Below are 14,866 nucleotides of genomic sequence, written 5' to 3'. Positions count from 1 at the left end.
GAAAATTAGTGAATTTTGTCTGAGTCCGTAATTTAAGAGTGGACACAGTTAGCACAAATTTAAACTGAAACTAGAAGTAATGTTCTAGATTAAAGTTAAGACTCGTGATGCACAGTTATAAGGAATAATTTGTTTTCTGCGTTATACCTTATTGTCTGTAAGTGAAAGAAAATATCCTGAAGACTAGTTTCATGAAGGATTATGAGAATAAGGTTTGTAGACATAACTTAGGGCCTGGACTGATCAGTTTTGAGGATTTGTTTTATGAGTGACCTTAGTTAACTTGCCATTTATTTTATGCACGCAGGTGTGATTATCTGCCTTTCAGGCTGTCGGTTCCCAGCATTTGTTTCTGTTCTACCGCTGCAATTCTGCTTCCCGTAGTTTTGAAAGACTTACCATTTCTTGTCATCTTCCTGTAGCGCTGGTACACCCTGATGGGAAGCCTGTTTCCATGTCCCGTATGCTGAGATAATTTAAAAGGAGCAGTGCAACGATTCTTTGAAGGGCTGGAGTAGATGGAAGAAAGGGGAAGGGACTGGAGGAGGCTTGCTAGAACTGCTGTGCCTGTTTTTTGGAAGAGATGGAGAAAAAACCCACATTGGCTCTTTGTGTACAGCATGTGTGCTTAAATGATGTCTTAATTCAGGGCATAAGTATTTGTTTTATGCTTTGTAAAGTGCAATGACATGATTGGCGTGTGCTAATCTTAAGTAAGCCATGCTGCCAGACAGGGACACCCCACTTTTGCTGCTCGTGCCTTGCATTCCCGTCCCTTCCCTTAAACTTGGGACTGCACAGGTGTGTCAGATCTCACTGGTTTCCAAGGTTCGTTTTGTAGGGGCCCGTGCCAACAGGACAACATTCATGGCAAGGGATGGGAAGGAGTGTCGTTTTACGGTGGCTTATGTGTGCCCTGAAATTGCATTTAACAGGCTAGCTTGTCTCCTGTTAATCTCAGAGTGTTCTTCGGTAGTGTTTAATGAAGTGCATAAATGTTTATGCTTCCTAATTTGGGATGCTAAATAGCAAATTAGTGTTTATAATGTCAGTGCATGTATCCTTTTATTAATTAAAGAACAAAATAGAGATAACATTGAAGAAACACTTAAACAGCAACTTCCCACTTTTCAAGCAGACTTGTGATTGTGCAATTTTTTTTTAAAAGTGGTAGTAGGGCAGTATACTAGTTATGGGGAAAATGTCTGTAATTTCCTGTCTTTTATGGCTTTACTACTAATGTGTTTTCATTGTAACAAATTCTTTAATGAGAAGACCATGCTGCACTTAGATGAAAAGCCTATTTGAGACAGTATTTTATGAAACCAGTGAAAACCAGATTAGTGTTTAATTGGAATTAGGGCTTCAGCCTGGCCTCAAAAATCAGAGATTCTTAAGTCTTTTTCAAAACCAGCATCATCTTTCTAAGACTTCTTGACAGACTTGTCCCATCAGATGTTAATGCTGCATATCGCCAAAGAGTTTACACGTTCCTTTTGGGGAAGTTATCTTGCAAGTCTTCATCCTTTTCTTCTTGGAGTTTCTATCAGCCCAGGTCCAGCAGACAGTTTTCAGCAGAGTTCAACAGGAGTATTTGCGTTCACAAAAAGTTTTGCTTCCCCACATTGTGGGGAGCTAATATTGTGTCCTTTGGACTGGGGAACTGGCATGTGATGTGAGCATCACCTGAAGCTTTGTCTTGGTTATGGTAAAGGAGTGGAACTTATTAAAGGTAATATACCTCTTTATTGTATTATAACTTGAACTAAATCCTCAGATTTCTGGAGTTTTTGCTATTAATAAGCGAGATTTGCATGGTGTAGTTCTAAGACAATATGTGGAGGGCTCTGCAGTGCCAGTGAGACAGGTGAACAACAGACGTGTGAACACCATCTTTACACCTTTACTCGTCTTTTCCCTCCCCATGAACCCGTACAAAGACCATACGTCTTTCCCAGTGTGTCTGTTTCAAGTGAGGAAATGGGCTGCCATTGTCATGTGTTCTGGCATTAGCCAGGAAAAATATAAACTTTAATGGGGTGTACTTTTCTGCATTGAAATACTGATGTATAAATTAACTGTGAATTTCATTTTACTATGTTATACAGCATTTATGGCCAGTGCTGTTCTTGTTGGTACATTAATTCCGTAATTGTGCCTGCCTGTACGTAGTTTTGCTTTGTTCATAATGCATCTGCCATGAATCTACCGTATGAAACTTTATGCAAAAATAGCGCCTGCTAACTTTTTCCTACTCTAGTTTGACTTCGTACATGTGCATCATGTGAAACAGGACAGAATTTTGACATAAAACGAAGTAGGTTTTATTACAACACTCTAATACCCCTCGTTGATCATTCTAAGGTTTGTGCGGTGCCATTGCTTTATACTGTGAACCTGGATTTGGGAGTACGAGAGAAAAACAGGCTTAAGAGAAACTGGCTTCTTGTCCTGAGAGATCAAATGCATACTGTTTGCTTTTTTTTTTTTTAAATCAAAGAAGGAAGAAGGTATTACTGTTCTATAAATAATCTGATCCTTTGTTGCCACACATTGCTGCTGTAATTTGTAATATTTATGTTGTGATCCATACTAAAGTGCCTTTGGCACACTTGCAAGGAAGAAAGATTAAAGTTAACAAAAAGAGCTTTATTTTCTATTAATGATTTTATAAGAGAAATGAGCCATTATATTAAAGGAAAGAATCCTACCAGAGATTTTAAAACCTAAGTCAAGATATCTAGCCACTCAATTAAAAAAAGAAAGCTAGTATTTGTTAGAGAGGAAAAAAAAAAAAAAAAAGTTAGTTCTGCTGTTAGAGGACAGGTTCAGATTTAGTGGTGCTTTATAGAGATGTGAGATTTTTATTTTTTAATACAGCCAGACTAAAATGCTTAGTCATGTCAAAGTTAGTCTATAAGTAGAAGGAATTAAGGTTGCATTTTGTTAGCTGTTGAGCATGACTGTCCAAAGAAGGTACAGTCTCCTTGTGGGAGGTCACTTCTTTGCACTGTGCCTTTCATGTTGTATCTGATAGTTTACTATGATGCTGCTTTGTTGTCTTAAGTGTGGATTATTGTCCTCTTGGAAGTTTTAATCAGCAAGAAATTGAACTTTTTTTTGATTTTGTAAAATTGGAAAGCTAATTCAATTCATACTTCCAGACTCCAAGACTTTTAAAAAGTGCAGGTCATCGTTAAAATAATGCTGCCTTGACGCAAAACCTCAAAGGAGTGGGAATGTTGTGAATCGGCAATGCTCTGTATTAGCTGCAGCTCACTGGGCATTAGCTGCATTTATAACTCTTGAGAAACCCAAATTTAGCTGGGTTCTGTACAGGAAGCAAGGTTGTGTCCCATGGAACTACACTGAGGATTATTTTCAGTTTCCATCTTCGGATGTGAGAATGGCCGCTCCTCAGAAAGATAAAAAGATGACGCTTGTGCTTCTTCAGAATGAGGTGGCAGTTTTCCTGCTATTCTTGAAAATATTTGTCATTCTATGCATGCCTTTAGTCTCAGATTGATGAAGTCATAACATCGATTGCTTAGACTTTATTGGTGTCATTTTTTTCATCGTAACTGTGGAACTGTGAAGTGATTCATACAACACTGAGGCAATAAAAATGTTATGATACGCAATCATTGCATGTTTCATGCTCAGTAGCTAATTTTTAATTTCACCATCTTGGACACTTTTTCATCCCTTGAGGCTTCCTAAATAGGAAAGGAGAATCATTTGGACTTGGAAAACAGGAACAGTGATTTAAAAAGGAATTAATTTACTTGGCTATTCATTTGCTTTACTTTTGCAATTATTTCTGCAGTTTATGTTAGAACAATAACTTTCATTCTGTGCGTCAGATACCTTCTTGTTCAGTCCTGCGGTGAAATCACAGTTGTGGCATCATTTATTTACCATAAAGAGCAAAATACCTCACCTATGACATCAGATGAAGTTACATTATGTCTGGATTGGAACAGAGGTGAAAGTCTGGGAGGACAGGAAGAAGCTGAGCCTAAAGGATTATTTTCTGTCCTGCCTTCTGACTAGAGAATTTCTTCCTGCAAAGGAAATTGTTTCCTCCACATTTAGCAGAATAACAACTTTATGTTCCTTGTTTATTGACAGTAAAACCTTAATGGAACTAAATTTATTAGTATATATGTTTAATGCACCAGGCTGACTACTTTCATATTAAATTTTAGTCTTTGGTGACTTGAAATTAAAGAGTCAAAAAAAATTTACTCAACACCCAAGAGAGAAGTAGGCTAGGGGTGACTTAGCTTTTATTGTAGTGCTAGAGTCCTGTGAAATGTAAGAAATTATGCTTGTTGGTGCTTGTGTATCCTCTATTGTTAACAGGAGCCTTCATGCTTTTGGAGTGGAGAAATGTAGGTTTCATGGGATGGGCTGATTTTCAGAAGAACTGCTGAATGTGAAGGATGTACTGGGAGAGCAGTAGAGGGAATATGTCTTGATGGTACCACATTACACTGGTACCAGCCCCTTCCTCATGAGACTCAGATGAAAAAGCTTACATATGAGAGTTTCCTGTTTTTTCTTTCATACTCAAAATTGATCTTCAAAGTCTTACCAAATGTTTATGTAAATCTTACTGAACTGTAGTTTTAAAGAAAAAAATTTTTTTCATGTGTTTTGCATTTTTCTTATATTAGCAGAAAATAAGTTTTAGGGGAGACATCTTTCTCCATGTGTAAATTGGGATATTAACCAACTGACAGTTGAAAATAGTTCATTTGGGCATTTTGTGTTTGTGAGCCAGAGGCACCGTGGTCTTTCCATATGGAGTCCTCTACAGACTTTACAGAAGTGTCTTTAGAGAATAATGCTCAAAATAAGCAGAATTGGAGTTGGATTGGGGCAAAGCATCTGTCACCAAGTTAATATTCTGTGTTTCCATTTCTTGAAGAGTCTTAGGTTATGGAAGACTAAACCTCCCGAAAGTAGGATTTTACCTTTTTTTCCTGCACTGAAATGTAAATTCAGCATTTTGCTGTACACCCTTACAGGAAGAAACAATTGATGGTGTAGAATTTGGGGCTATGCAGGGGTGAAGGTGATGCTGTAGCACAGTGCAAGGAACCACCCTCCTTGATAGGATAGGGTAGGACAACCTAGAAGGGTGTCTTTAAGTATGGTCCGCTAAAGGCAACTCATCCAACAAAGCTTGTTTATTGCCACATCGGTGATTATGTTCAACTTTCACTCGGGCTTCTCTAAACTTAAAAAGTAACTGAGATTCGTTCAGCAGCTGCCAAGTGCAGAGGAGAGCTCTGTGTCTGATGATACAGGAAGACTTGGAACAGGTTGTGGAAGAGTCATGTAGACCTTTTCACCTTCACACTGAGAAATATTATGTGCAATGTAGCTCTGTAGCTGTACAGCAAAATCTCAAGTAGTTTGATAGGTGTTTTAAGGTTGCGGTCAGTGAGTTTTATTAATTAAAAAAGTCCAGTGACTCCTACATCTCCAGAATTTAACCCATAACAAGTAGAATAACTGGCATTTTCTTCTGCAGACAGGGAGCTCTGTCTAGTGCACTTACACAGCTGTATGTTTACAGATGTACCATTATTCTATATCAATCCATCTATGCCATGTAAATCCACAAATCAAAGATTTTCCTGGTGTTAGCCACCCCCATCTGTTTTCCTTGTCTTTCATTCCTGTTCCTTTAGGAATGCAAGTGGGAGGCAGTCTTCTGTGCTTGCCTTAAAGGTAAGGAGACAGAAGCATTTCACAATTCCTGCCTTGCAAGTTGTCAGCAGGGTTCTGAAGTGAAATACCTGCTTGTTGTTCTTGGAGATAAGTGACACAGAACTAGAGCGTTTCTGCTGTCACCGTAAGGCAGACTTTGCAGTTCAGGGACTTCACATAGCAGCATTTGCTCTTTTTTCTTACTGTGCCAGAACACAGTAAAAGAGTAAAGTAGTAAAGTAGTAAAGACAATTTTACTCTTATGTAAAGGTCTCAAAGTGGTAAGATGGTATAAGTAGATCTTTCAGGACTATAAAAAATTTTAATTTCTCAAAACAGAGGATTCCCTGCTTTTTCAGAGGCTCAGTGGCCTGGAAGTTTCCCACCTAACTGCAGTGCCTAGGTTTGGATTGTCATTTCCATTAGATGAGCAATGGAAAGCATGAGGCACTTTGACAGATTATACTGATTTATGACTTCAAATTGCCTTCTGGGACTCCCTTTTCCCATTTACTGCACGAAAAACAGCCACCGGTTGATTTTGAGAAGAAAGAGCTATTTCAAAGTTCTGTGATGTAAGTACAGTTCTTGATAAGGATGTTCTTACCTGTCAAGTTAAGATGGGCGGAAAGACTGAAGGCTGTGATTGTCATTCGATGAGATGGTGTAGTCCTCTGCAGAACGCAACAGAAAGCTTCACTCAGTTGCTCCCCTGAAGAGAAACCTTGGCTGGATGGCAGCATGCTGCTTAAAAAAAAACAACCAACCAAACAAACAAACAAAAAAGAAGCAGTCTTAAAAAAGCATCCAAGTGTTAAATCCACTTTCCTTTAGTAGTTCATTCCAGTGGGTAACTACCCTCGCTGCTCCTTGTGTCTTATTTCTCTGTGAGTTTTTCTGGCTTAGTTTCTAATTCCTGGTTCTTGGTTTGTCAGTCTTAATACGTCCACCTTGTGAGCATCTTGATAGAGTGGATGTCTTCAGTCTTCTACTACCACACATTTTCTAGGTCATGACTCATCTTTTGTAATATTGTTCCTTTACATCTACCCAAATTAATTTTAGTTTTATGGAAATACTTTCTATAGGGTAGTTCTTTAAATTCTCCTAAATAAAGTATTTGGTTTAGTTAATGTGATACGATCTTGTGTTGTAGGATGCATGCCACTTTGTGTTAGAATGTTATATACAACACCTGTTAATTTCATTTTGTGGGGCAAACTTAATTTGCCTCTGTAGAGAAAACTGATACTTACTTGATTCTTGACTAATTGATGTCCCAGTGTAATTCACTTTTTACTGTATTGTTAAGTATATCTCTGTCAGGAAAGTACTGTTCTTAAAATGAGTATTTCTCTCTAATACACTGTCCTCTGTGAGTTGGTACTATTCGTGTGCCAACGACGAGACAGAGCATGTTCTTCCTGCTTGCCAAACTGCTTATTCATGTATTCGTGGCTCAGCCAGGCAGGTGGGTAACAGTGACGAGCCAGGCTGCAAAGAGCAACTGGTGAGCAGAATTTCACAGAAAAGAGCACGCTGAAGTAGTGAAAGACGACAGGGAAGCCACAGTCATTTTACTATTGTTAAATTTAGTTCCTTCTTCAAGATATTTATGTTTTTGTGGTTGATGGCTTGCATTGCCAAAGAACGGTGAAGAGCTGCTGTCATTATGCTGTTGCATATGCTCAGACTTAAGGGACGCTGCCCTTAGAGCATCTTTGGTGGAATTGTTTCATTCTGGAGCCTCCAACCAAGCCCCATAAAGGAATCAGTCCTGACAGGAGAAAGCCTGCTATACATCAATGCTTGCTATGTCTACTTTGATAAATTAAAAGTTGCTTTGTATAGGACTTGCACATATTTTGTCTGACCATGCCTGCTAAATAATTAATATTCTCAGTTAACATCATTGACAAGATGAGGAACTGCCAACTTTCATCCATGGAGATGGTTTAATGAAAATTGTTCTTTGCCACAGTTTTGAAGGTCAAAACCAGCTTAAATATGTAAACAGAAAATGTATCAATGTAAAGCAAAAAACCTTGTAATTAATCTTTTTTAAAGAAGTCTCTTCCTCCCTTTGAGAATTTCAAATAATGTCAGACAAGGTTCTTCTAAATTTTGTTAATCATCTCTCTGAAGAGTCACTGTTAATTAACTTAGTATTTATAAATGTTATGAAATAGTGTTACTGGCTTATTTCTATTTGTAAAGGCATCAGGAAATTTGAGTACAGTGCCTTTTGAAAAGTAACTAATTTTACTCTTAAATGCCTATTGGTAGTTCTGTATTTCCTGTTGATCGAAAATTAATACCTCTGCCAGTTTAAAGCTCGCATGCTGGTTCATCCAGATTTCCTTTACAAGGAATGGACAAAACAGCATCGTTGAGCTGATCCAGTTAAAATTATGACCCTCATCTGATGAGCTCAAGAAAAAAATAATCATAATATTCTGCCTAATCTGGGATTCCTCCCTCTCTGGGGGTGATGGAAGGTGGCCCTTTCCCATGTGATTTGGGAGGGGCTGTGAGGGTTTTAACTAATTAGGAGCTTAATGATGGGAGGGGTAAGATCAGAGCAGTTCAAGCGCATGTTGTAATACTGAGGACAGAAACCAGCTAATTCTCTCATGATCGCACCCTGGTGCTGCAGTATTGTCTCTGGGCAAGGCCTTAGTGATGTTTTGGAGGGTTATGGGTGGTGCAGAAGTTGCTCTCATGGTCTCCCTGCTTACCTGACTGATTGGATCTCCTATTCTGGAGGTCAGGTAGAACCTGTAGCTGAGATAATTCAACTTCAGGGTGCAAGATATTGTCAGGTTTTCATCTTCTTCAGGTAGGGGATTTGCTGTCTCCTCATAATATGACCTCTGGTGAGATCCACAAAGTACCAGTTGATCCACTATCTATGGCAGCTCAGCTTTGCTAGCTGAAGAAGAGCAATGTTGCTAGTCAAGAGGAGGGCCACTGTGCCCCACCAGCCTCCACAGGTGAGGGTATGAGCTTGTTACAGACACAATTTGGCCATCTTTCAGTATTGGGTTTGATTTGGATCTTCAGTACTTCCATGGTGTATTAACTACCACTGCACTGTCAGCTTGTAGTGTTCAAAACTCACTTTATTTGTTTAATATAGAAGTTGATGGTCAAATTACTGTATCCTGTGTGGAGTCCTGCAGGTGGGGATAGTCTGTGTTGGTCAGGCTATAGGGTTTGGTATGTACTCCTGGATGTTTTTTTTCACGAGCTGGTACTTGTGGAGAAACTCCTCCAGCACACTCCACAGTGAACCTGCATGACATTTCCTTTTCTTTGAACAAGGAATATACAAGCAGTTCTGCAAAAGTTGGGGATATTTTGTTGCTGGCTAGCAATTAAACTATTTTCTGGTCTGCGTAGTGGACTTTTTTTAGCAGAAGGATGACTCGTTTACCAGAATTGCATTTACTCAGTATATGAGAATTACCTATTCGTACTGTCAGGTACCCCAAATGTAATTACTGCAAGAATCAGATACAGTATGATTAAAGGGATTCATATTTGTTATTCAAGGAGTTTCTTATTATTAAATACTTCAGCAAAATTTCAGTAACTGATGACCTCTTTTCAGAAGTGACTCCTTGCATTTTAAAGGCTTTATAACCAAGTCATCCTTTCTTGTTGGACACATGGAAGATGAATAGCTGGTTCTTGCCTGTGATTTCCAGTCTCAGGGGAAGTCTGTTTTTGCTGCCTGTGGTGATGCTCAGCTGCATCATGGCTTGTAATTTCCTTCAGGCTCCTGCAGGACTTTGTGTGTCCCCTCTGGCATGACCTACATCCTTGCAGAACCAGGAATCCCTCGGCACTGTTTAACGGAATCTGAGCTCCAGACACAAAGTCCTGTTTTCATTAATCCCTAGCTGTAAACTGTGTGCCAATCTTTTTCTTGTGTCCTTAAATATTTTGCCTGTAGAAGGATACAAATGGATTTTCTGTATTAAAGATGATGGTAGAAAATGTGAGTGCTGTTTTGAGCATTATGGATACTGGGTGTGTTATTACACTGAAAAACAGAGAAGGATGTATTGAATAGAGCACAAGTACCTTATCAATTCATAAAATATATATGTGGTTTTTTCCCTTGAAAGAGGGAATAAGCAGTGAAGTAACAATTCCAAATGTAGCTTGAATTGTGTTGCTGCAGGTCAAATCAAAGACAAGTGTATCGATGTGTTAGATAATTCAGTTTAATTTGGAAGGCTTAGGTTAATGGAGGAATAAAATGATGATACTTAGGGTGAATTAAACACTGCAATCTGTTATGGATAGGAAATATATCTAAAATGTGAGACCAACTTGTTCATTTTGGGAGGTATCACTCTCTTCTCCAAGAATGTCTGTTCTACTGTTGTGTAGTATTGAAGGTGTACAAAGCTGCTGCTGGACTTCATCACTCGGCATTGAAGTAACTGGACCCATCCTGTCAATGGCCTAACGTTATGCAGGTGCATCAGTTCCTATTTGGTAGATAAGCCTAGAACATTGCTGTTCAAGACTTGATTATTTTAATATAAATTTTTCCCCTTGGCTTCCAATTTGTATTTAGTCCTGAGCAGCACATGTCTATTTGTTCTTGAGCAAACATTGCTGCCAAGTTTTAGCAGCTTTTTTTCTGACTTTGAAGAGTTTATGAGCGATCATAACCACTCTACCTTTGCTAGACCGATCCGTCTTTTAAATTTCACTTGGGAGACAGGCTCACCAATTCATCTGCTCTTATCCTAGTCAGCTGCTTCTGTACTTGTCTGATCTTTCTTGATCAGTGATGCTTTGTGCTGAATTTTATCTAGGGCGGTAACAGTATGTTATACAGTGGCGTTATCTTTCTAGAAATGCCTTTCTCTAGAAATATATTCTGTGCTCTTCACAGCTTTGTCATGCTGAGGGCTCATAATTCAGAGTAATCAGTGGCTCTACTGAGGTTGTTATCCTTCCTTTGAGTTCCTAACATATACCAGACTTCCTATCAGTCTGTAGGAACTTGTATTTAGGCTGCCAAACTTAATCTCACCTGCATTATTCCACTTCTGAAAGTCATCTTGAAGGATCTTTTCTTCCATCTGATATTTCTTTGCTGCTGCATCATACTGATGTTACCTCCCAGTATGGTGCCATTAGTAGGTGTTTCTGTAGTCTGTGCATAACCAGTGCTTAAAGGAAAACTATTTTTGCCTTTATGTAAATACATACCTATTCCAAAACTGTTTATAAATGTTAAATGAAGATTGTCCCAGCAGGGCAGATAGTTCTCTTAACAGTAAATGACTGTTAACGTTCAGAAGATGGGAGCTGATGGCTTGTTTAACATCATGCCTTAAGTCAGAAATGAGTACTGATGACATAACCTCAAGTCCTCTGCTCTAAAAGTCAAATAACACTGTATGCTTTTTATCGGGAGACTCTCCAAAGGCTTTTAGAATATGTGGTATATGTCAGTGCAAACTTGAGGCTGGGATCTGGAGAGCCATCTGGAAGAAAAATTTCATGGGAACTGAGTTTTCAGAGCTCTTGGGTAGTTTTCAAAAGTGAAGCCTGGATATTTTAGCCACTGGTATTTTGATGGATATGCTTTCTTGGGGCACCGTATGTGTACTTTCCCTGGGTACTGTCACAATGCCAGGCTGAGCTTCACCATTGTTTTTATTTTTATATTTATTAAAGATGAGTAGCTCAAGTGAGTTGATGTACATAATGCCACACTCATCTGTGTTTACTGTTTCAGTAGTACTTATCTTGAGGACTTTTGGCAGGATTCATTTGAAACTTTCCAACTCTTGATCTGCAAATGTAGTATCTTTGGGAAAAAAAACCACAAATATCTGTGTTTCTCCCTTATGCCCCCAATTCTTTCTGTCATTGTTGTGTTTATTGTGCAGGTTGATCTCAAAGCATGGAGTGATTTGTGAGCTTAAATAATAATGCAGAGTGAAATCTCTGAAGTAACCAAGCTACAGGGAGTGCGTTCATGAAAAAACAAATTCTGTGTTTTGCATCTGGCTGTGTAACAGTGGCACCTCCCTTGTAGTTTGGATTAGCATAATTTCCTCCGCTGCCTTAGCACCACCTTGACTTGCTTAATTTCTCCAGAATCCAAAACACACATGTTTCCACAGAAGTTGCCACTTTGGGATTTCCACACAGCTTTACCTGTCCATCCTATGAAGCCACCCTCCTGCCTCTAAGCCAGGGAGAAAGCATGCCACTCTAAGCTTCTTAACGTTAAAAAAAATAAAATCATGCAAATTACCTTGATTGTTTGTTTTGGGTAGAGAGTAAGACTACCTCAGTGGTGTATGAAGATTGAGACTAGCATTTATCCCTAGATAGGATAATCTTTTGATGACAAAGGTTCAAATTTGCAACTAAATTGCTGCAGCTTAGCAAATTGTGACTGTTTCTGCACAAGAGTGTTTGGTCTACAGCCAGTGTAAGCTTAAAACTCTTTGCAAGCCAATAAAAGTCAAACTTACTTCAGAGGTTTGCTGTGGAAGTGCACAGGTGCAGGGTTACTGTGGCTGCCAATGCATGGTAAGAACAGGAGTCCAAACGCTGCTGTAAGGTGGATGCCAAAGGTTAGAGTTACTCGTGTTATTGGGATCCCACCGGAAAAAAAAGGTTTTTTTTCCCATGTCCTACAATTTTACTTGAAACCAGAATGACCCCAAATTACTTGTATATGTGGGAGTTTCCTATTACATAGAATTACAGATCCGTGCTTGTTCATGGGTCTTAGGACAACAAAAATCTAAATAAAAGAGCGTATCTTTTTGGTTTTATATGTCTGGATCAAATTCCAAAGATGCAATCTACTCCTAAAGTCCCACATCTGATGATCTTGTTTCATTCCCTCATCCCTGCATGTTCTGGCCCGATCTGGCCTTCATCTTGGGACGCGGTGCAAAGCGGCACTGCCTGCCAATTAAAGACAGTGGGAACCTTTCCAACGGGTTCCAAACCAAGCCTGCAGAGAAGGAATCTGCCTTCCTAAGGGATGCACGGTAGCAACCGTATTCATAGAATTCAGAGAATTCATAGAATGGCCTAGGCTGGAAGGGACCTTAGAGATCATCTAGTCCTACCTCCCTGCCAGAGCAGGATCCCCTAGGGCAGTCCACAGAGGAACACATCCAGGTGGGTTTTGAAAGTCTCGGGGGAGGGGCCAGCCACAATGTCTCTGGGCAATTTATTCCAAAGTCTTGCCGCCCTTGTACTGAAGAATTTCTTCCTAAGATCCAGTCTAAATCTATTCTCCTTCAACTTAAACCCATTTCCCCTTGTCCTACTATCAGTGGACACTCTTGTAAAAAGTCCCTCCCCAGCCTTCCTGTGGGTTCCCTTCAGGTATTGGAAGGCAGCTATTAGGCCTCCCCAAAGTCTTCACTTTTCCAGATTGAACAGTCTCAGCTCCTGCAGCCTGTCCTCATAGCAGAGGTGCTCCAGCCCCTGGATCATCCTTGTGGCCTCCTCTGAACACGCTCCAATATATCCACATCCCTCTTATGGTGGGGGTGCCAAAACTGGACGCAGTATTCAAGATGAGGTCTCACTAGAGCAGGGTAAAGGGGGAGAATCACCTCTCTTGACTTGCTGACCACGCTTCTCTTGATACATCCCAGGATGCGGTTGGCCTTCTGGGCTGCATGAGCACACGCCGGCTCACATTGAGCTTCTCGTCTATCAACACCCCCAAATCCTTCTCTTCAGGGCTCCTTTCAACCCACTCTGTGCCCAATTTTTTATTTGTGCCTGGGATTAGCCCGGCCCAGGTGCAGGACCTTGCATTTTGACTTGTTGAAGCTCATGCAGTTTGCACTGGCCCATTTCTCAAGCCTGTCAAGGTCCCTCTGGACGGCATCTCTTCCCTCAGGTGAGTCCATGGCACCACACAGCTTGGTGTCGTCAGCAAACTTGCTGAGGGTGCACTCAGTGCTGTCATCCATGTATTGCTCAAGCTCGGAGCAGATACAACTTATCTGAGGCAGCCTTGAGAGGAAGTTTCTTTTGTGAGATTTCCTAGTATGGCATGTTTACATTGCTGTGCATTGTGGAGAGGATTTCTTATGAGCAGCTTTTAATCTTCTCTGACATGGAGTGCAAACACTGTTCTGACATCAATCATGCTAACAACACATTTGTACACAGAATAACAGTCACCTTTTAAATATGGGAATCACAAATAAATGCTGACAGAAAAATGTATTTAAGCAGTTTCAAGTCTGTGCTGTAAGAAGTAAACCAGCCATTGTATTCCACAGAGCTGCATGCTTTAAATGCCTTACAGAAAAAACAAACCCTAAAGTGAATCACAGTAATAAAAAAGGAAGTGTTTACATCTCTCAAAACAGTCTGTAAAATAATCATTCCATCTTTTTAAATTTAATTTCGGCAAATTTGAATCCAAATGAGATGAAGGTTGAAGCATAAGCTTTCATGGTAAGGTACAATTCTGCACGTAATCTTTTGCAGGTGGCTGTTATTCATTTATTATTTGTATTTCCATATTGCTTAGCAACTCCAGTCCTGAACCAGGACCTCACTGCTCTAAGTGCTCTGCTAACATCAGCGGAATGGATGGTCGCTGCCTTGGAGAACGCGCTATTTTGTATTGAAGCCAAAAGTAAACTAATGATTTCTCATTCTGTCCTCTCTGAGGAAAACAAACAAAAAAAAAAAGGCCAACTCATATTTAGTTATGTGATTATCCGTGTATCTCTTGAATTGCAGAATCAACACAGATCTTTTGAGGCCTATCAAGCATGCAGGCACACATGTGTGTAGTTTTTCCAGATTTTGTGTCTTGATGTCTAAAACAGGGGAATGCAGCCTCTGCAGCAGGGTGCAAGCCAGGTTGCTTTTCTCTGAATAACCATTTGCTGATGAAGTTGTTCATGCAAGTAACGGCTCATGCCTTGCATACCCCTGCAATTAAAGAGGAACAGCCTACCCTGCATTGTTGAGTACTTACTGATACTTTCTCTGCAAACAGCTCAGCACCTGTGTCCTCCAGCCAGGTGATGCACGGCACCTTTACTTGAGAAGTTATATAAGTCAACGTGTGTGAATCTATATCCATGTCCCCATTTAACATCTTAAGTAGAAA

The sequence above is a fragment of the Apaloderma vittatum genome, unplaced genomic scaffold (genome assembly GCF_000703405.1).
Source record: "Apaloderma vittatum isolate BGI_N311 unplaced genomic scaffold, ASM70340v1 scaffold10547, whole genome shotgun sequence".
Taxonomy (NCBI): domain Eukaryota; kingdom Metazoa; phylum Chordata; class Aves; order Trogoniformes; family Trogonidae; genus Apaloderma; species Apaloderma vittatum.
Note: the sequence above shows the minus strand (reverse complement) of the source record.